The sequence below is a fragment of the Bactrocera oleae genome, chromosome 3 (assembly GCF_042242935.1).
Source record: "Bactrocera oleae isolate idBacOlea1 chromosome 3, idBacOlea1, whole genome shotgun sequence".
Classification (NCBI taxonomy): domain Eukaryota; kingdom Metazoa; phylum Arthropoda; class Insecta; order Diptera; family Tephritidae; genus Bactrocera; species Bactrocera oleae.
Window position 1 is genome coordinate 80,007,463 of NC_091537.1, and position 22,016 is coordinate 80,029,478.

Consider the following 22,016-nt stretch of genomic DNA (forward strand, 5'->3'; position numbering starts at 1 on the left):
GAGTCGATTTAGCCATGTTCGTCTGTACTTCTTCACTAAAGTGCCTTGCTACTGCTACACTGTATTGCTCTATTCCCCATTGCTTGGGATTTTTAGACAGATTTGTCGCAGTCCGTGAACTTAAGTTGGTACTCATACCCCCTTTGTAGGTAGGAGGTTCTGTATTTGCGCTTTGGGTACTTTTGTTACTGCCCGCCTGATTCTTTGCTGTCTCCACCGACGTACTATATCTGGTACGTCTGGGAGGACTCCTAATCGTCTCTTGGCTGGAGATGAGGATGGTGTCTTCGCCGGACTTCGTTTCGCGTCCTGGAGTCCCATATACCGTTGTAAAATTGTAGTCTCTGTCAAAATGTATTGGTAGTTGTTATACTCTCGCAACCTGTTGCTACAGAGTATAATAGTTTTGTTCACCTAACGGTTGTTTGTATCACCTAAAACTAATCGAGTTAGATATAGGGTTATATATATATAAATGATCAGGATGAAGAGACGAGTTGAAATCCGAGTGACTGTCTGTCCGTCCGTCCGTCCGTCCATCCGTCCGTGCAAGCTCTAACTTGAGTAAAAATTGAGATATCTTTATGAAACTTGGTAGACATGTTTCATGGTACCGTGAGACGGTTGGTATTGCAGATGGGCGTAATCGGACCACTGCCACGCCCACAAAACGCCATTAATCAAAAACAAATAACTTGCCATAACTAAGCTCCGCTATAAGATACAAGACTGTTATTTGGTACACAGGATCACATTAGGGAGGGGCATCTGCAGTTAAAACTTTTTTTTAAAAAGTGGGCGTGGTCCCGCCTCTAATAGGTTTAATGTGCATATCTCCTAAACCGCTAATGCTATAATAACAACATTCACTAGAAGCAAATGTTTTTAGCACTTCTATTGACGGTGTGAAAATAGTTGAAATCGGGTGGCAACTCCGCCCACTCCCCATATAACTGTACTGTTAAAAACTACTAAAAGCGCGATAAATCAAGCACTAAACAAGCTAGAGACATTAAATTTTATCTCTAAGATGGTATAAGATGACTTTATAGGAACCGCGTTCAAAATTAGACAGTGGGCGTGGCACAGCCCACTTTTAGGTGAAAACCCATATCTTTAGATCTGCTCAACCGATTTCAACCAAATTCGGTGCATAACGTTCTTTTCATGTTTCTATGTCATAGTGCGAAAATGGGCGAAATCGGACTACAACCACGCTTACTTCCCATGTAACACCATTTTCAATTCCATCTGATTCTTTCACTTCCCACTATGCAAATCAGGTAACAATGATTATATCGGGGTAAAACTTTGCGTGAATAATGCAATTAAAGTATGCCACCTTGCGGCCAAAAATTGTCTAAATCGAACCAAAACTGTTCAAACCCCTAAGTACTAAATATGTGGACCCCAGTGCCTATAGTTGACCTTCTACCGAAAATATCAGTCAATCCACAAAGAAATCTCAAACGAGTATACCATTTGACTTTGCGAGAGTATAAAATGTTCGGTTACATCCGAACTTAGCCCTTCCTTACTTGTTTTTATTATGTTTTGTTGTGTTCCTTTTTAATCCCACGACTAGGTCGTTATGTGTAGAAAGGGCGTTTAATACCTCCGACTTCGGCTGGTTATCAGAGGAGACCGTTCGCGATCAGCTATTATATTCCGCTCGCTAACCATTCAGCCATCAGCACTGGTACCTCGACACCTCGGGTTAGGGAAGTGTTGGTTTGGATGTATTTACACTTTCAAAATAGGAGGTTTATTCAACCATATCCCATCCCTGTTAAATCGTAAAAGCAATGTGCATTCCCAACCGGCGCTGAATGATATTTATTGTACTTCTCAAATAGATTAAGACATTAAAAGACCCAATAAAGCTATAGATAGTTAAAGAAATATACCGAGTTCTTTGCAATACTTATGTTTCTCGGCAGAGACAAGAGAGAAATAGGAAATAAAAGATGCAGAAAGAGAAAAAAGAAACACGCAAATATAATGACAGAAATATAAAGATAAAGAGATAGAATCAGATGTACAGATTTCAGCTTGAGATTTGTGGCAAGCATCAAGACGCTTCATATCTACCGAACTAATTTTTAAATTATTGGAATATGCAGGTGACGAAAGTTTTACCACATCTGCAGGTGTTTTGGCTGAAATATGAGGAGGACTGAGGAAAAGATAAAAAAAAGTAAAACTAAAGGATGGGAAAATTGTTCAAGAGTGAGAGATATCATAACCGTGCACATTATTTCCAACCCAATAGAGAACAACTAGAGATGAGCGCAAGGTGACGGCATTAAAAAACTTACAAACTAATTTAATTTCATTAATGCGTTAGAGAAGTAACCGTTGGTATAATATTTAAAAGATTACAAGAATTATAGAGTAGGATTAGGAACTTTTTTCATCACTCCCAATAAAATTACCACGTTCCAAGCATTCTGAATGTATTGTAAAAAAGGCTTTTCGGTATGAAAAACAATACCTGTCAAATGTGAAAGATGTTTTCATGTAGCAAAAAACACTGAATATCCAGAAACGCGGCTCAGTATATTTATAGTATGTAATCCCAATTTACTTGACTTCAAAACGAGGCTTCCCAACTTAACCCTAGAAATCGATAGACTCAACATCAGCTCTTTTTTAATATTATACAGACCATACTTACATTACAACATTAATCTATCTTTCATATATTAATTACATACTAATTTTTTTTAAATTCTTTGTTTCTTTTACTTTCAGGTACATCAATTTTAGTATATGGACTATTTCAGGTAACTTTCGCGAAGTTTATAAACGAATTTAAATTGTCGTTATTCTCGAAAAAAATTTTCTAACTTTAGTCACGATATCCTCGCTGTTTTATTGCTTAGATATATGTATGTTACTTGAAATCTTTCTTGCTCGTCGAAACACTTTGGATACATATGTAAATTTCTAAGGTCACTTTAGAAATATTGTTATGATTTTAGAAAAGGGATCGGATTGAAACAAGCAGGAATTTATTTATAGACACAGTTTCACTAAATCTTTGTCATAATATTTGTTGATAACCGCAAGATATTCTGGTCCGAACTACCAAGTGTTTTCAGTTTTGCCGTTCACACTACCGGTGATCAATGATTTAATTTTGTTGTTTCGAAGTCAGGTCCTTGAAATCATATGTCATTATCAACTCGAAGCCTTTTAACACAATGGAGATATTTAAGATTAAACAGCAACATTTTTTTTGTAATCTTCAAATATTTTTATAATAATATTAAAATGATTTCTATTAAATATTTTGTATTTGCTTGAAATTGTAATTAGGTAGTATACAAAATATGAAAATTAATAGAAAAGCGCTCTACTATTATTTTCACATCTCTGCTTTCTGTCAACAACTAATTAATTTCTCGAAATACCTTGAAATATTCAGGGCGGGATATATACATATATTCGTAACATAAAACCAAACCATTACTTAAATCCTACCCAAATTTATTTTTGACATATAATATATACATACATACAAACGAAATGCGGTTGTAACACCAAACTCGCAATATTATCCTTGAATTTTGTATTACAATGCGAAACCTTACACTTTTGAAAAAACAACAACTCCAAATTATTTTTACGCAAAAAAGGCGCATAATAATCAAAATATGCCGAAAATTACTGTGAAGCGCTCTTCATATTTCAGTTGAGCGAATAATATGACAAAAAAGGCCCGTTAGAGTAGCCTTGTAATGCGCAAATTACAACAACTGTGTCCGTTGTGAAATACAACAAATACCAACGCCAACAGCAAGGGCAGTAGCGAAGCGGTGCGGCTCTCGAGTATGCTAAAATAATTTGCATTTTTTTAAGCTACATTCTGTTAATTTTTCCGCGAGAAGCGAAAGTGTGCCAGATTTTTATGTTGTAATGCTTGTAGTTTTGAATTTTGACGTGGTGTTTTTTCTCGATATTTGGTCCGGCTGAGTTACCATGTTGCCTCAAATATAAATAAATATACAACACACATTTATTTCTAGATTAACAAAAATGTAAAAAAATACTCGAGTAATTTGTATAACCATATTTGAACATTAGTCTGCTAAAATTTCATTCTCACTTCGTATAGGGTTTTCTTCTTATATAACGGTTGCCTAAATATTATACTAAATTGATCCTATTGATATTAATTTGCGGTTTTCATAGAGAAATGGTAGCAATTTAAAAATTTTAGTTTGTAGGATCGATGTTTTTACAATAAATTTTTGGCATATCTTAAGCAAAGCGATAATCCGATCGATTGCATTGTTATCGAATTTTCGGAAAGTGGTTTCCTATTTGAAATTGTATAATACAATTGGAATTCAAAAGGCCGAAATAATTATCGATTAATGAAAAAAAAAAATATTGTGAATATTGAAAGTAAAACTAAAAAGTAAAATAAAAAAAAAACTTACATCTAAAAATAATTAAAAATATATAAATATTTTTCCAAATATTTGGCAAATTATAAAACAGATACCATAAATTTAAATTTGATTATATTTTTTAAGTTTATGAAAAAAGTATAATGAAAAATCAATATCTAAATAGTTAAGAGCTCTAATAAGAAATAATAACTCAAATTTATATCTATATTATATTATACTAAAAAAATTAAAAAAATTTAGTATAATAAAAAATTAATTAGTTTCCAAAATATATAATACAAATTTAAATATACTAAAATTAAAATTATGCCTGCACCGAAGCTATAATACCATTCACAGGTACATGTCTTTATAACGTAAAAGAGTATAAAAAATATTTATTTTGAATTTGATCGGTCAGTCTGTATGGCAGATTTAGCTGTAGCTATAGTAGTCCGATCTAAATAATTTCTTTTGGAAACTATAGCGATGCCTCGGATAATTATTTATGCCAAATTTCGTGAAGATACCTCGTCAAATAAAATAGTTTTCCATACAAGGACTTGAGTTGGATCGGTTAGTTTGTATGGCAGCTATATGCTATTATTTGCCGATATCGGCGTTTTCGACAAATGAGCAGCTTCTTAGTGAGAAAAGGGTCTGCGGAAAATTTTAGGTTAATATCTCGAAAACTGAGGGACCAGTTCCCGTCTATATACACGGACAGGCCGAAGGAGAGGGCTTAATGAACACAATTATTACGCTGATCGCTTTATTTCTTTTCTGACATTTCCTTCAGGGTATTCTAAACTTCCTGGAAAACTTAATATCTGTTTAAAAATGTCTAAAAGAATAAACAAAAAAAATTATGCAATACGAATAAGAAAAAATAACTAAATTAAACCAAAAAATTGTTAAATTAAATTAAAAAAAATTATTTAACTAATTTTAATTAAATTAAAAAAAATTAATGAAATTATTTTAATTACCTTAAAATATTATATTAACTAATATTAATATTTTTAAATACATTCAATAAAATTAATTAACTAATTTTAATTAAATTTAAAAAAAAAATAATTAAAACTTAATATCTGTTTAAAAATGTCTAAAAGAATTAACAAAAAAAAAATTATGCAATACAAATAAGAAAAAATAACTAATTGAAACCAAAAAATTTTTAAATTAAATTAAAAAAATTATTTAACTAATTTTAATTAAATTTAAACAAATTTATGAAATAATTTTAATTACATTAAAATCTTATATTAACTAATTTTAATATTTTTAAATAAATTAAATAAATTAATTAACTAATATTAATTAAATTTAAAAAAAAATTAATGAAATAATTTTAATTACATTAAAAGAAATTAATTAATTTTAATATTTTTAAAAAAATTATTTAACTAATTTTAATTAAATTTAAAAAAATTAATGAAATTATTTTAATTACATTAAAATATTATATTAACTAATTTTAATATTTTTAAATAAATTAAAAAAAATTATTAAATTAGCAAAAATTAATGAAATAATTTTGATTACATTAAAAGAAATTAACTAATTTTAATATAATTAAAAAACAGTGTATTAATTCACTGAAGAGCAATAGCCAAAGCTTGCCGCTAATATTATAATCTCTCGACAGAACGAAGATTCTAGCACATCTAAGACTGTAATAGGCTTACAAATATGACACGAAACCAATCCAACGTTAAGTTTTCTAAGTAGCAGCCCACCAAAAACCGTGTCTTACATAAGTGTTGCGCTTTCCGGCGCATACAGGGTTGCTGTTATTGCAATTGCAACTGCCAAAAACCACAATTGCAATGGTGTTGCGTCGCGTATAAACTGTTGCCATTGCGTTTATGTAAACGGCGCGCTGCTTATAAGCTTGCATGTATGCATTTATGGGGCAGTTATACATACATTGTACATATGTGCATGTGTCGGTAGGTGGTGTCGAAGGGCTTGCGTAACTGCAACACGCAGTGAAAGCTGAATTGAGCATGCACAAAGACACATACGCACACACGCTTGCATATGCAATGCCAGCAAATGTGTAACATCAGATTGCAAAATTTTACTTGCCACACGAACAACAAACGGACAAAAGAGTTGCAGTGGCAATGCGTCACATGCAAGCGAGCTCAAGGACCCTCAACGAAAGCCACATGCATATGTATGTGTTATGTATGCGCTTGTGTGTGGGTGTTAGTAAGCGAGCTTATGCAGTGTTGCACTTGTAATCCGTCGCCTGAATTGCGTGCGTGTGGTATGCGATTGCCTTCGTATGAGTGTTCGTGTGTGTGTGTGCATGCGTGGTTGTCGTGTTTGTGTCTTTTCGCGTAATTTTTACATAATTTTCCTCTCTCATTGCGCATACCAGTTTTATGCTTAAATGCCTGATGAATGCATTCATAAATGCCATGGCGTGCCACACCGTCGTCGCCCTCTCCACTGCCACCGCTCTGTTGTTCTGTGGCCGCATCGGTGCCTAGCATTTGCAGTTAACCGCCATTACCGCCTCATAAATCGCATTGCAAATTGAAATTTCAAAAATGGAAATGAAGTGAAATGTTGCAAAAATTGTTTACTTGCCACTGCAAAGCCACTTGCCACAATCCATTTGGCATGGCATTACTGTTTGCAGTTGTTGCGCTGATTGTTGGCGACAGTTCAGTTGGTATTTCGCCATTAGTTGTTGTCGCTATTGCTATATTTGTTGTTGTTATTATAGCTATAGCTATTGTTGTTGTGGTTGCTGCTGCGTTCTTATTGCGATTGCTGCTGCAGAAATGCTAATGAATTTACTTCGTGTTTGCCCCACAAAAATTAATGAATTACAGCAACATGCAACATCAGCCATACTCCTATAGCCTTGCCGTAGCAATGCAACAGATGGCGCTGTCGCTGTCGTAACGTTGACCTACAAGTTACACATGCAACAACTTTAAAGTCAACTGTTACAATAGCAATAACAACAACGCTTCCTCGCTCGCTCGCTCGCTTGCTTTCACAATTACCCCTCCATCAGTTGTGGCGTTGATTGAATTAGTGGATATGGTCACATGGGTCGCGCGGCAATTGGTCCATAGCTCGGCTGAACGGTCGGCTGTTGCATTGTAACTACTTTACATTTTTCAATTTTACTGCAATTTAATAGCCCATCGCCATATTTACTTACCGACTTGTTCGCTGAGTGATGAATGCGGCTTTTAAGCGGTCGAACGTGATGTTTTTTCGCGTCTGCTGATATTGGTTGGTCATCAAAGTTGGCTAGTTCGAAAATTGAGTTGTTTCATAAGCCACTTCAATATCTGGTATCAATTTTAAGTTTCCGCTTATAAGGTTACAGTTACATGTTGTCAATCAATTTGAACTCTTCCGTCAGCGTAAAAGTTTGTATTTTGTAGAACCGTGTTTGCGTTACTTTTAGGTATCCAGCTTGCTTTAAGAGCAAGTAGTAAGTAGTTAACGTTTGCCCAGCGAAACATTTTTACCGTAAGCAGCAAATGTTTGCGAGGAAAGAGATAGCGATATATAAGCGCTTTCTTAAAAGTTGACCCCCTATCGAGCCAGGATAGTGTGATTCTGCCATTTAAGAAACGATTTTTAGAAGAAGTAGTGCGCTAAATAAAAATAATTCTATGAAAGTTCATCCCTTGTAGAGCCAAAATAATGTGGTCCCTCCAAATAAGAAAGAACCTTAGCTTAGTCTCCAAGCTATATATGATGTTGAAAGATTTTGTGTATGATTGACATGTGAAGCGAGAGAGAGAGAGAGTAAGAGATATACTCCGTTGCAATTCTTCTTTTCTAAAGACGTAAAAGTACAAGAAAATGGAAAACAAGCTGCGCGAAGCCCTATATTACCACTCCCGATGACTTGCGCACAGTAAAAATATCGTTGAATTTTTCCAGGATTAGAAAATAGAGATTTTTATGAGTGCGAACTATTTGAAAATTTTTTACCGATTTTATTATTTTTATATATTTTATTATTTATTAAGAACATAGAGGGGTCGCAAAATATTATTTCGGGGTTAATCTTCAATCTAGCACCTGTAGACATAGCTGGCAGATGGATTTCGGCACAGACTGCTATTAAACTCAGATAAGTTGTGCACATTTGAAATTCCACCCCTTAAAATTTTACCACTGCATCGCGAAACCCGCTCTAGGACCTTCTAGGGATACGTGGACTGGGCGAAGTCTGAATGGAAACAGAGGTGAAGGGTGGGCCCTCTTTCGGTAGCTCACTATCAACTGTAACCTCAAAGTACTAGACCACTGCAGTGTGTTTCACGCGGCGGTGGCTTCCATCAAGCTAGAAATAAATGTATTGCTCCTAAGTGTAGTTTTCTTCATAAAGGTATGCATTTACCCCGAAATAGAGCAGCAATACGGGCCTCGAGCGCGCTGACAGTGCGCTCAAAACTAGTTAAGGAGCGTTGGACCACGCTAGTGAGCACCCTTACTAGAGGACACACTGATCGCAATTCCATCTGAAATGAGACGGTACTTCGCTCCCACTTGTACTCTAGCTTTAGATCAATGCACCTGCCGTGAGCTTGGCAGGCACTGATAAACAACCAGATCTTGTACTGCAGCCATATTCTTTTGGCTCGCAAGAAGTCCTCTGAATTACGTGCTCTTAGCAAGGTTTGTCTCGCCTTAATGCTAGGTGTTCGAAGTGGGGCATTTATGTATGGTATGTACATGTTTTCATTGCTTCATACTTAACAGGCTGGTATGGTTACAGTTTATTTAATTTAATATAAATTAAATATTAATTGCACAATTAGCCAATTATTTCATTGTATAGATATTTAGAGTATTTTAGAGGCATTTAGCTAGTTGTTTCATTGTATAACAAATTGAGAGTAGTTAGGAATTTTAAAAATATCTCTCAATTTAGTGTAAATTAAATACTAATTGAGCGATTAGCTAATTGTTTCATTAAATATCAATTGAATTGAGCACTTAGTTAATAGTTTCATTCTATAGTAAATTGAGAGCAATTAACGTTTTATTTCTTTCTTCTTTGAATTGCTCAATTAAGAATGTAAAAGCTTATTTTAATTGAGCGAATTCAATAATTGCCATAATTAATGTTCCTAAACTACCCAAAAAGTAAGTAGAATTCGTATAATATTTTAGTGCAATATTTAATTAAAACTAACTTTTTTAACCCAATAAAAATGTTCGTTATCACTTACTCCACATTTCGCGTACTCTGCTAAAAAACAAGCTAAACTTTCCACTTAATTTTCATATTGGAATTTTTCACTAACTTTTTCCGCTAAAACGAAGTAAGCAAAAATTACAGGTGAACTCCGAAAGTTTTTATTATTTGACCTAATTAACACGCGACGTAATTGCACTACATTTTAAAGCGCTGTTGGCTGCACCGACTGTGGCCCTGCGGCAGCTATGACCGTTGGCTACAACACCTTGCGGAACGCCTGGCTGTTTGCTGCTCAACGCTCACTGCTCACTAGTCACCGCTTGGTTAGTCAAATTGAGCACATAATATACGACCATTTTAATACAAATTACCTGCACTTAATTACAATTAATATTTTATGCATGGACACGTGCGCTGGTCATTGCTTGTAAAGTTCCTGCGTTGGTGGCGGGAATGGCGTTCTTTGGTTTAAAATTTACACCCATTATAACGTGGCGCTGCTGTGACTGAGACTGTGCGAATGACTTTGCGAACACTAATTTTTATTTCGTGCCAAACTAATTTGTTTTATGGCATTTTAATTTTTTATGGACCAATAAATGGAGTACTTTTAACGTTATTTTTGAAATTGCATCCTTCAAAAAAAGCGTAGAGGGAACTTTAAATTGACGCACTTTTCAAAATTGATGAGCTTTTCTCAACTAACTAAACCTTTGGCATTTTATCCGACCAACGCCTAATCACAAGATTTAGACTGTTGAGTAGATTATCTCACTAATCTATTAGGTTTAGCAAGATTTCGCTATACAAAAATGACACTTTTTTAACTCATCAAAGTTCTGGCCATTGGTTTTTCAGAAGAGAAATCTATCACAGCTAATTTAGGCAGCTCTTGAACCTCTTCAACAAATGCGACAATTTTGCTTGTTGACGTACCCATTGAGCCAGAAATCGGCCTCATCGCTGGACAAAATTGGGCACGAAAACGTCGGATCTTTTTGGAACTTTTCAAGAGCCCATAGAGCGAAATGATGTCGTTTGGAAAGGTCGAGCGGCTTCAGTACTTGCACAAGCTGTATTTTGTACGCTTTCAATTATTAAAATTAAGATCTCGACGAAAAATGCGCCAAATCGTTGCATATGTCAGTGCGAATTGCTGCGAATGGCGCCGAATCGATTCTCCACGGTCTTCGTGCACACTCTCAGCTACAGCGGCTATATAGGGCTATTGAAAAAGGTACCTCTACTTGGATAATTCGTTCTGATATCTGGTCGCTTTAGAGCGCTCAAGTAGATTAATGAAGCAATGGTTGTTTTCATCAGTTGACCTTGAGGTTTTTCACCCATAACATCCAAGTTATACGAGTACGATACGAGCTGAACTACTCTCTTGTCACTTGACATTTTCAGCAATGCTTGCCATCTCCCTCAAAGCTTAGAATGTCTCTAAGTGTTTGATAGCTCCTACAGTATACCATGTGGATACTGGACCACCGAGTTGTTCAAGTCGCCTAAATCACCAATGAAATCGTATCTCCAAGAAAAGAGGACTTGGGAGCTTTATTTAGTTCATTTTATTTCATCTTGAATAGTTGGGTATTGATCTGGCTCACTAAAATTTCATCAGACACTGTAATATCTGCTGTTGGTAAGCTTACTCGTGCCACTAACCAACAATTTATTGAGATCAAAAAGAGCTGAGTAAACGTTTTATGCGAAAATGACATGCAAAGTTAATGTTTTTTTTTTATGTTTTACTTTATATGGCTATCTTTTGAATATTATCGATATGAAAATTATAAAAAACCCCTTGATGTCTTCTGCGATAATTTTAAATAAAAGTCGTATAAATATCTCGTATAATACGAAAGAGAAAAAAGAAAAGTATGAACAGCACTTAACCTCCATCCTACCACAGCTATTATTCGCTTCAACCATCTTCCTTATTTGCTATCGCACAACTCTTTTCGACTACTTTAATGCTTCGCAAACTTTTCAAGTACTCCAAAGTTTGTTGTTTTTTTTCCCGAACAAGTTTTAAGGCTTTCATATTTCATCGATTTTCTCTTCGCTTTGCTTATCTCTGTTCTTTTGCTTGCACGCTGTTTAAGCACAACTCTGGTCAACCATATTCGTTCACTAAGGACGAGTAACAAAAAAAAAACAAAAAAAGAACAGAAGAAGAAGTTGCTATGGGTATAATTGCATTATATGTGTCACTGCAGCCAACTGTCACCCGAGAGCATGGTTCTAACGCACCAGTAGGAGCTTTTATGTGTGTCGAGTGATGAAGAAAAATGCGAGAGAAATGATGCAGAAGCAAAGTGAGTAACCGAGTAGAGGCGGCAGAAGTAGTAAAAATTAGTGGAAAGTGCAGTTGACACAAAGTTGCGGTTCAGCAACTGCTATAACAGTTAATGTGTGCGTATGAAAGGATGTATGTGTGTACTTTCAACAAAGTTTAGATTTGAGTTCTTCAAAATGTTCATTATACCTTCTTGATTCTTCTTGTAAGCGTGGTATTTCTCTGGCAACACTAGTTGAAAGCGATTAGTTAACGGGTGTGAGTTCTGCTTTCTCGGTTCTCAAAGACGTCTTCCATTGTTGCAAGAAAGTTCTTCAGTCCTAGTATTCACACTTAAAACTTTACTAGATGTTTGATAGAGTTTGGATATCCACTACAGAGGTAGTGCTCAGTAGGCGCAAAAAGCTGGACACTCGCATAGAAAACAATAATCGAAGTTTACTGCTGCTCAGCAAAGTTTGTGGTTCTGTGCGTATGTATGCTTTTTACTGAGTCTATTTGTCAGATTCTATGTTCTCGAGCTAAGAACATCTTGGTTATTCCAGTATTTTCTCGTTTGCTTGTAAACTATTTGCATGAATTACTTCGTAATAAATCGAACCCAATTCGGTATTTTCAGAAAAGTTCCGATTTTAGAGATTAAATTCGTGCTTTGAGATCTACCAACAGTCGTGGTAGTGCTTCAGTTTTGACATGAGCTGATCTAGGATTTGAATTTAGACTCATCATGAATTTTATATAAGAATCTTTTGAGTGCTCGTCAAAAAAGCTCCAATGTTTAAGATGAACAATGCAACTAAGTTCAAGTCCTATTATTTTACCAAACATATTTCTGTAGAGACTTATTCTGACGTTTCTAGATTCAGTCGATGACTAGCTTCCACAGCTTTATGTTACTGCCGCCTAAAAATCCTGAAAAAGAAACTCCGTTCGTACTCTGTAAATTTCTCTCTGGTATATGGTTCTGGTATTGGCTGGATAGTAAATATTATATTGAGTTTATTTCTTCACACTCTCTTCGTGTTAGTCTTTCCATCAAAATATGATTCGATTTAGGGTTCAATTTGAGAGATAAGGAGTGAATATGCCAAATTTGACCGAACCGATAAAATTTTTTGCCGAGATTGGTACAAGATTTTTACCATGAAAAAAAAAATTAACTGGCTGGTTTTCCCGAAAGTTCTTGTTTCCAATGGAATAATTGAAAATGCTGCAGAAGTATTTTGGAGAGTATACTTTATCCCGAACACAAGTACCTGTTTCTGAAGTTTCAGTGAAGGTCGTGAAGTCATCGAAAACTTGCCTTAGACGAGTCGTCCATCTGACTCTTTTAATGACGATAGCATCCCAAAAATTAAAGACACAATGCCGAAAGACGTCGTTTTGGCATCGGAGAGAACGTAATTTTTTTTGTGTCAGTTCGAGACAAATGTGATCAGCTGGTATAATAGTAACATAAAGGAAATACTGGTCTATTTGAGTCGGTTTTCTGGGAGACTTGGTAGATTTTTGACTTTTTCTAGGCTTTTTGGCTTACATGTTAAAATTCGCTCCGGGATCATGGTCGAAGTCTCTAATTTGATTTGCTCTTTTTGAAAAAAAAATAAGTTCATAGGACTTACTTTAGATGCTGGGCTTCTTCTGCTTGCTAGCTTAAAGGTTAAATAATTCTTTCGGGTCACAAGTGCCGCGGTTATTCATTCGCAAAGCTCTATTAGCATTCATAAAATTCCTAGCATGCTATTTCTTATTCCAATTTATTTACTTATTTCCGACAAAAATCCATCTCTAAACTCGTTTACTACCAACATTTTGCCTGCCGTTCGTTGCGCGCAACTAACGGTTCCTGCATCCGGTTTGGAGAATAGTAAATACACTTTTCATAAACTACGGCATTCATATGTCCTTGTCAAACTTTTCACGAAATGGCATCAACTCAATTAGTTTCACTAAAACAACCAAAACAGCGGCAACAAATGAAGCAAAACTGCTTTTTTCGCTTTTTAGCTGCCACTGGCTGGAGATGAGTGGTGGACCTGGAGATACTTATATACGAGTATATATAGGTATATTGTATATATGTGTAGCGGCTTCAACAAGTATGTGTGGTAGTTGCATATCTAAAAACTTTGTCTATATTTCGTTGATTCATTCATTCATTCATATTCCTGCACTTCAACCATGCCGGCAACCTTTGATGGTGTAGTATTTGTTGCATTTGTTCGTGCGAAATTCGTCTTCCTGACTTGCCGCGCTCGCATAATAGGTGGCGCTACGTTCTTCTCACTTTTTCTTCCATTATTTAAAAAATTTTTTTCGCCACTTTCATATTCTTCTGTGTTGTTTACTGTGTTTTGTTTTTGGTTTTTTTGACTGCTGCTTCCTAGTTTTCTGGGTCACGCAATAATCGAAAAAGTATACACTGCAAGCTTTGCCATTGACGGATAACTCTTTTAGATGACACTGTGTGTGTGTGTGTTTTAGCGAGGGAGCACGCGATTATTTGTATTGTATTCTGTATTCTTTCGCGAATTTTTGATTTTCCCATGATATTCTCATCCGGCTGCGAGATTTTCTCAACATTTCTGTTGCTGTCTTCTGTTTTCGCGTGTTTACTTTGTTTGTGAATTTAAAAACTTGCTATTCCTTTGTATATTATTTTATATGAAAAACATTCACTCAAAGTCCGTTTGTGAATTAGTTTTCGGCTGGATACTATACCAAACCGACGCGGTGGTATTTGTTGGTCAGTTTGTACGTTCTTTGCTCAAAGAGGAACACAAGCAAAATTTTGGTAGTAGTATTAGTTATATGCTATAGTGCGCTCTTCTACTTAATTTTAGATCGCCAACTTCTACACAGATTCTAGGGGGGGCAGACAGATCCGCTATAAGTGGATAGAGACATCTCTTATTGAGCACTACTTTATTATACCTTCTGCTCAAATATAAACGAGACTGGCTCAAACAACAGAAATCCCCTTCAAAATAGTCACCATTAGAGGCGATACACATATGCCACCTTTTTTTCCGATCTTCCTAACACTTCTGGTAGGCCGCTTTAGGTATTCAGTTCCTTCTTCGAATTCTCTTTTATGACTTCAATCGACTGAAAATGTTTTCCACGAAGCGGCAATTTGAGTTTAGGGAAAAGAAAAAAGTCACACGGTGCCATGTCGGGTGAATACGGTGCTTGCGGAACAATATTTACGTTGTTTTTGGTCAAATAATCGCGTACAAGACGAGACGTATGAGCTGGATTTTGGAACAAGTCGAGCAGACACACGTCTCATGCCCAAAACATCGTGAATAATGCTATGAGCGGATCCATTTGATATGTTGAGCTCACTAGCTATCTCTCTTTCAGTCACACGACGATTTTCCAACACAATTTTCTGTACTTTTTCGACGTTTTCTTCCTTTATTGACGTTGTTGGACGACGATCATGGGGCAAGTTCTCCAGCTATGTACGGCCGTCCTTGAACGACTTATACCAATCAAAAATACGTGCACGTGATAGGCAAGACTCCCCATATGCCTTCTGCAACATTTTCATTGCGTCCGTCGCACTTATTCCATTGGAATAACAAAATTTCAAACAAACACTTTTTGCTCAACGTTAATTTCCATAGTAAAATTTGAAAAACACATTCGAGGTTGACTTGTTTATAGTGCCTTAAAAAAAAAACTATGTGACAGATCGCGCTCAAATTTGACATGTAAACGTATAACAGTCCTGCCAACCTAAGCAAAAAAAAGTATGTCCATATGTCATGTCCTTGTCGAGTTATGGATAAAGTCTCGTTTTGCGTTGAGCAGAAGGTATATGATTTTTAAAGCCCTTTTCTTTGTCATTATGAGTTGATATAAGTAATTACCTCATTGTTCATTGTCTTAATGTGTTGTTTAAAATCTTATCAAAATTCCATTTTTTTAGGGTTTTATAAAGATTACTTATGTAAAACAAGTTCTTAACCAGAAGTTCCTTTTTAGTCTAACTGACTTACCTGGCCCGATAGGCTAAAAAAAGGCGATTTGTGTTTTAAAATTTGAAGGGCATATTTTTAGAATACCTAGTAAATTTTGTGAAGAATATAATTAAATAATTTTCGAGGCACAAACGGTATCCGACAACGCAAAAAACAGTCCGTTTAAAATAATAAAAGTTGTTTCATCCGTTCCCAAAAACTTTTTATAGTGATTAATTGTTATAGCACTTTATATATGTATGTATTGTAATTTCTAACATTTTATATTTATTACGTATAACAAATGTAAACACTTTTCCAAGCTTTTACGTGAAAAGTTCTTTTTCTTTAGAGCTTTTGACAAAAGCATAGTTAATATTTCATAACCTTCCAAAGCTCCCATTAAGCTGGTAAGCTTTATTGGTGAGAATGGTTGAAGCTTATTTAGCAGAGCTTTCCAAATATACCATAACTTGCGTTGCAGTAACTTTTACACATTCGAAGCTTATGAATATCTTCTATACATGCATATACATTGCGTACTATTTATCTTTAATAACTGTTTGTAGTATATGTTTCCTTGCTTTTCTCTCAATTCCATTTGTTTTTTTGTCGAGTGGTTTGTGTCTTGGTTGTTTGTAATTTTGAATCTGTTGCTATAAAATGTTGCTATAAAATATTCACAGCATGCTAATATATTGTGTTTAGTAAAGGTTGCTGACTTCAATAGTCAGCCAATAATATTGGTGATTATGTACTAAAATCGTTTTTATTGTATAATATATCACTTATTTTATACCAATTTTTGGAGAGTATTGGTGTGTTATAATTATTTAATTAATACCTGCGACCTCACAATATGATCTAGCCGGTGTAGCCGCTGGATCTTTATTCGCTGGACAATGTCAATATCGTCGGAAAGCTCAAACACCTTGTCGTTTGTCCGAATACGATAATCGTCGCCAAGACGTAATGTGCCAAGAAACTTGCGATGGGCTTTGCTATCGAACACTCCAAGCGCCAGCTCGTTACTTTTGACATCGTCCATGCATCTCTTCCATACCAAAGCACGGGTAATATGAGCGGCTTGTAGATTGTTAATATTGTCTGTAGAGAGATGGCGTTACATCTTAGTTGCTTACTGAGTACGTAATAAGCTGTTATCAATATTGCGTTGACGGTTTGAAGATAAGATACGATTGGAAGATAAGCGAAGTCCTTGACTGTTTCTAAAATATATGGTATGTCTAAGCTACTAGCGTATTCTCTTTCACATTCCTGCTGGTAGCTAGCGTATATTTCGCCTTGCCCTCATTAACCCCCATACTCATTTTGCCAAAAGCCATCTGGCCTTAGCCACAAAAGCTTCGTAAACAGCTTTTGTACTAAGCTTAATTATATCCATGTCGTCGGCATAGGCGAGCAGCTGGACACAATGGTAAAATATCGTGCCCAACCTGTGCTGCGTAGAATAATCTAAATGTCGAAGTTGAAGAGCTCACAAGATAAGGGATCGCGCTGTCTGAAACCTCGGCTGGAATCAAACGGTTCGAAAAGGCCCGTTCATACTGTGATGGCGATGCGGGTGTTGTCCCACGTCATTCTGCAAAGGCGTATTAATTTTGCAGGTACACTAAACTCCGACAATTCGTCATATACACAATCCTCTATCGGGCTATCAAAAGCTGCCTCGTAATCGACGAATAGACAAGGGGTGTCGATTTCATATTCTCAGGCCTTTTCCAAGATTGGGCGCACTGTGAATATTTGCTTGGTAGTGAAACCACAAAGTATAAAGGTTCAATCAGTTTGTTTGGCAAGCGGCTTCTGTGTTTCACACATTATACTCGAAAGGACCTTGTAACCGATGGGTACCAGACTTATTCCTCGATAGTTGCCGCAGATCGTAGGATCGCCTTTCTTTAAGAGAAGGCACAGTGTACTGAACTCGTTGGTCATGCTTTCCCTGAGACATATTTTGCAGATGAGCTGATGCATGCTCCCTACCAACACATCTCCGGCGTCTGCTGTCTGCACTTGCCGCTTGGTTGTTCTTACTAGGAATCGGTATATCATTACCAGCGTTCTCGACTCAAAACTCTCGACTTTTCCACAGGCGGGATTTGAGTCGTCATCGCCCGAAAGCAAGTCAGAAACGTTTTGCTTCCACATTTTCAGTAGCAGTGATCGCCGTTTTCATCTATATAGCCCAATGCTCCGGATTTAACACCTTGAGTCAGACGCAAAACTTTCTGATAAAATTTTCGAGTATCATTCCTACCTTTGCATACCTCAATACCCTCTCTCTCACGCTTTTCTTTTTATTAACTCTTTTAAAACTTTATTTTCTAGTTTGTATTCCATACCTATATACACAATTTATTCCTTTTTATAAATAACATTTTAAACATATTTTGCTCGACTTATTTTGATTATCCTTATATAATATCCTTGCCTTTTATATCTTCTTTAACTTGACGTTAAATGCACTGTATCAAACTCCATTTCACTTCACTCGAATAGGAGTAAAATCCGGAAACAAATTATGTTTCGCCCTGAGGGCCATCGTTTGTCACTGTGATAAACATTAGCCTTTTTTCCCCAAATACACAAAAATGCATTCCTGCAACTTAACTACCGCATAAACTGCGACAAATAACCACGAAAAAGTTGCAATATTTTGTTGCAGTTCGTGATTTTTACTTCATTCGTTTGTTTGTTGTGTTCAGGGAGTTATAACATTTTTATGTATATCCTTACTTACCTCTTACCTATACTCTTCCTGCTTGCCGGCCTTTAGCATAGGTATATTAAATAGCAAAGCAACCCTCTTCGCCTGCCGACTTAGCTTCACGGGCGCGTACCTAACAGCGGTACTCTGCTTCTGCTTGTGCCTCTCATGGGACTAACAGCTCTGTTGCGCTGTGTCGCTCTTTCTAACAACCTTACATGTGTCTATGGTATCTATGTATGTATAATCGGTACGCGGCTTTTGCTCGTGCTTTTTGAGGCGGAAACAGCAAAAAAGCACAAAACTGTTGCTAGCTGAGAAAAGAGTAACTGCTGGTTGTGCGAATTCAGCATATATGATGCGCTTTTGCTGTGGCATCTGCCGCAGGTATGTGTTTATAAATTAGTGTTGCCGATTCCCTTGACTGCTACATTTTGTTTTTCTCATCGCACAAAAGTGTCTTTTGTGTATGGATTAAGTCAACCTCGCGTTTGATCGGGTGTACCACCCGGCTATTCGCTGCTAACATTTGACAGCAGTGCTAGCCATTTAGCATGTAACACTTTGTCCATATGTTTCTACATATACAAATATGGCTTTTATGCTAATTAAGTAATGTTACGTGTGGTAAAAGCTAACTGCCGCTTGACTTACCCTCATCGCGGAATCTTTTGCCGGTTTACAACTAACATGCTGATTGCAATGAGCTACACTCTGGAGAATCATCGCTGCGATGGCAAAACGTTGGGTTCTTAGTGAATTTTTATCACTATAAAGTCGCGTCTAATACGTGCCTACCGCAATTATAAAGTGTGCTTTCAAGCGGGGAAAAACTTGGAGTAACAGTTTCGTTCAGTTATACATCGAATTATACACTATGAATTAAAGCAAGCTTACTTGCTGATCTTCAGTTTTGAAATAACTCAAATTCTGTGCACTCGAAGAAAAGAGCTTAACAGTTTCCTGCTCCTAGCTCAGACGAAAGCTTCTAAATTGTGTTAGGTTGCGATATATTCCGCTGCTTATATTGAATATATTGTCATATACTATATACTTTATACTATATATATTGCACAATATTTCAAGTTTTCGATTTGACCTTCTGTCTAGTCAAATCAGTTTCGAAGAATTCAAAGAAATATGAAACTTTAAAACGATTATATACAAGTCACACAATTTTTCCATTTTTTTAATACTAGATTAGAATGCTTCATTTAAGCTTTAAGCACAAAGATCCTTTCGTTATATCGATAATTAATCAACAATCGAATCATCTCTTTGTTTTTTTAATAAATAATCCTGATATAGTCTGCATGCTCTAGAGTTGTTCTGTTGTTCTAACAACAAGAACGACGTGATGTTAAAATGAAACAAAATTAATCAAATATGGTCAAAATGGGTTCTGTTTTTTGCTATGCAGATAACTTTATGTCATTTATAACTCGAACAAAATATAAGAGTCGCCAAACTCTGCATGCAATGTGTCCATATTTAGACGTGAAACATGAGGCGGCGTACCGTTTGAAATAAAGATCGTCCGCGTCGATTTCATCAAATTACGGGAGAAAAAAGTCGGTCAGCATCGTATTATAACGCTCGCTATTGATGGTAACGGCATTTGCTTTGTATTTTTGGAAATACAATTGCGTTTCCTGAACCATAGGAAGATTTGACTCACCCCAATAGCGACCATTTTGTTTGTTGACGAAGTCATCACACCAAAAAAGAGACTCATCTAAAAAGATGCTTTTACGATGAACGTGAACTCGATGTTTCGGAGAATTTGAAACGTGATATGATGAAATGGCAAACCTTACTAAACACATTGACAAAATTTGCCCTGAATCCGTAAACAAACATGGCTGTCAAAATCACGTCATCCTTATTGGTAGACGCTGTCTAATCATCCAACTTTCTTCTAGTGTCCAGATTCATTCTACTCTACGTATTATCTACAAATTTTACAGTAGACTCATGTGCTTTGACTGCTGTTACTTCTCAAGCGTTCAATCTCCTTGCTCCAACTTATTTCGGCGTTTCACTACTACGATTGTTATAGTCCCTGCTAGGCTATCACTCGCGGCTCATCGGTTTCTAAAGAGTGATGTTGATGTTGTTACGGTGGCATAACACATTTTTGTAAGAGTTACACTAATCCTGCAGAAGTAATAGTTCTTGGTCGAATTTACATATATCTTATTCCGTTCCAGTTTCATAGTTCAAAAATGAAATTAGCCTTTATGATTTATTGAATCTCTTCATCGATCTCAATGAAATTTGAGAACGAGACGTCGGAGCTAACGATCTGAAAGATCAGCGGGATGAGCTAGCTCGATTCATGTTCGCCTTTCTGACTGTATATACGCGAAGTAGTTTTACACACGCTCTTTGCCCCTCAAGAAGTTGCTAACCGCCGATATCGGCCCACATTAGAATATGGCTGCCATACAAACTGATCGATTAAAATCACAATCATTTCACTAAATTTCGCATAGACTGTTTTCTAAGGCTACGCTATAATCTCCGAAGAAATTGTTCAGATTGGACCACTATAACATGGAGCTGTGATACAATCTAACCGATCAAAATCAAGCTCTTGAAATTTAGCATGGACACTACTGTCCAAGGCAATGCTACAATTTACTAACAAAACGTTCAGATCAGACAACTATAACCTATGCTGCCATACAAACTGAGCTACCAAAATCAAGTTATTGCAAAAAAAACTTTTTTATTTGACAACATATCTTCACGAAACTAGGCATGGATTATTCTTCAAGACTATGCTATAATCTCTGAACATATTGTACAGATCGGACCACTATAGCTGTATATATAGCTGCAATACAAACAACGATAAAAATTAAGTCGTTGTATGGAAAATTTTTCTGTTTGACGAGATACCGTCACGAAATACGGTATAGATTATGACCCAAAGCAACGATACAATTTCCGTACATTTTGTTCAGATCGGACCACTATAGCATATATGTATCTGGCATTCAAAATTATGGATCAAAACCAAAATAAAAAGCTTTTTATATTCTTTTATAGCTTCGGTTAACGTGTTCTCTCAAACTTAGCCCTTCCTTATTGATAAAAAATTATACTATAAAATATATTATACACTTTATGTACTTGTATAATTGAACATAATAGGATTGTAATATGTGTTACCATTTGTTTGTACAAACAATTACATTTCACGTTGGATTTAACGTTACGTTGAGCACATCTCCATGCTGCAGTTTGTGTCTCTTGTCAATTTATATTCAAATACCTGTCCAAAGAAATACCGAAAATGCGCTTTGTTTAGATTCTTTTTTGCCATAGCGCCTAAAGTTATGCTACCATATGGAAATAACGTACAATTTTTGCGATTTCTTTTTGCTGCCGCTCTCCTTTTCACCCCTTTTAA

General features: G+C 36.0%; 1 protein-coding gene across 13 annotated transcripts in view; it reads left to right on the forward strand.

The window, feature by feature from the left end:
• Positions 1-22,016, forward strand: part of Lar (tyrosine-protein phosphatase Lar) — a 781,775-nt gene that overhangs the window by 159,101 nt on the left and 600,658 nt on the right. For 2 of the 13 annotated variants that reach the window (XM_070107010.1, XM_070107012.1), the window contains one exon: positions 2,755-2,786. The exons of 10 other annotated variants lie outside the window; for them this stretch is intronic. The gene's annotated coding sequence lies outside the window, so the exon portion shown is untranslated. Of the gene's footprint in view, positions 1-2,742; positions 2,787-22,016 lie in introns of those variants that run through there. One more of the 13 variants, XM_070107009.1, reaches the window with a different exon arrangement.